The sequence below is a fragment of the Lepidochelys olivacea genome (assembly GCF_965140295.1).
Source record: "Lepidochelys olivacea isolate rLepOli2 genome assembly, chromosome: 14".
Lineage (NCBI taxonomy): Eukaryota > Metazoa > Chordata > Testudines > Cheloniidae > Lepidochelys > Lepidochelys olivacea.
Genome location: NC_140424.1, coordinates 29,729,448 through 29,731,547, shown reverse-complemented (window position 1 = coordinate 29,731,547; position 2,100 = coordinate 29,729,448).

Here is a 2,100-nt window from a genome sequence, read left to right as displayed (position 1 = left end):
ATTGGGGATTGGTCCTGCTTTGAGCAGGGGGTTGGACTAGATGACTTCCTGAGGTCCATTCCAACTCTGATATTCTATGATTTAAATAAGCTTAGGGGGTCTTTCATGTGGGTTCCCACATCCGTACCCTAGAGTTCAGAATGGGGAGGGAACCCTGACAGTCCAAAAAGACTGAATATCTTGGAAAATACAGAAGATACACTGAGACTGAAGTTCAAATTAGTCCAGCCTCGGAAACCCTCTGGCTTTCTCATGAACGATCCTTGGCTGTTGTCTTAAAATTACTCCAGCTTTGGAAAGTATCTACCAAGATGGGATGGATCTAAGTAGTGAAGCTGGTGGATTACTTTTGCTACTACATTCAGCGAAGACTATTGCCATTCTCTCTCTTCTAAGTCTACTGTTGGAAACCACTTGGGTCATTAAATAATACCATCCAGGCATCTGCTACAACAGGAGTAGTTCTTTGTCCAGCAATAGAAGCTACAATTAGATCAATCAGAGAGCTATCCATTGAAAAAGTACTGGAAGAAGTAAAGACTTCAGTCCAGAAGTTGAGTAATGAAAGCATTTATATTGAATCCTTAAGTGAAGAGGACAAGAAGTGTTTGTTAAGACAACTGAAAAAGTACAGACATGATTCTTAAAAATCTACAACAGTGACTTCTAGATTCTACTCAACCTCTACGCAGCTTTCACAGATCCCTGTCCTATAAAACACCGACAGCTGAGTGGAGTGAGGCACTACCAGCAATGAGGCTGCCCTGTGCTCAGGACAGAATAGAGAATCTGAACACACAGTGGAATATCATACGATGAATGAATGAAGATTTGACTTCTACTTCTTTTTTATCATCACTAGTGGCTCGACCCGGTCTTTGCGCTGTGTTTCCTGGGATGAAAGAAGTAGGAATTCATCTCTTGTTACCCCCAGTCACAACCGCTACAGCTGAGCGTTCTGTTGCCTCATTGAATAAAATTTTGTGTTCTAAAAGAAGTCGCCTTCTGCCTGATCATGTGAATGATCTAATGAGCGTATCAATGGAAGGAATGGAAGTACTGGACACAGGAGAAGCCACCAAAGATGAATGCATTGCATTCAAGAAGTTCATTAACAGAGTTGTGCAAAATTATAACAAGAAATCAAGAAGGATGTAGATGTAGTGCTTCATAGAAGCCTTGAGTAGCCCACTTTAATTTTTGTGATGATTTTAAAACATGAGTTAAATCTAATTAAATGGTCATGAAACATTTTTCAGTTTTTACTATGGTGCCATAGAGCCACCTTCACCCTCAGGGTCTCACCCCTCATCAGCCCTGACACCCCACCCCTCCCCCCACATTTAAATTCCTGGGGAAAACTCAGCCCGGGCACCAGCAGCTGGGATGAGCAGCCTCGGTTTGCAGGAGGCTGCCCAGGAGCAGCAAAGCAGCAGATGGTGCCATAGCCCTGGCCCTTCCCCCGGGTCTCTCCCCTCACCTGCAGGCTCCGGCTCAGGGGCTGGTGTCGGCAGAGCCCGGGGCTGGTTCCAGCCCCCGGAGAAAGTCCCCGCGGCTGGGCCCCGAGGGGCGCTGGGGAAGGGCTCTCCCCGCACACACCCCGCTGGGCAGCGGCAGCGGCTCAGCCCGGGCTCCGGCTCACGATGGAGGCGGCGGCAGCGTCTGACCCGGGAAGCTCAGCCCCGGAGCTGCGGAGCAGCAAGAGCCAGAGCAACTTCCCCGCCCCCAGCAGCGGGCCACAGGGTTAACCCCTCCGCTGCCAGAGACCAGCCACAAGCCTCGCCCTGCTCCCCGTCCGGAGCCAGTGACACCCCCGGCGCGACCGAAGCCGAGAGAGTCCCCGAGAAACCGGCCCCTGGCGCTGCTGGGGCGGCTTGTTCCGAGTATAATGTAGGAAACTGGTCCCTGTAGCAATGTGCTCCCTGTAGCAGCAGTTACTGATACGCAATGGATGTAAGAAACTGCTGCCTGATGTTCCTACAGGGAGCAGGTTCCTGTACTACCCTGGCAACGGGCCGCCCCGCTCTGCAGAGGTCGGGCAAGTGGCTGCTGTTACTCCAGAAGCCCCCACCTCTTTCCCGATGCTCCCCGCACAAGCCG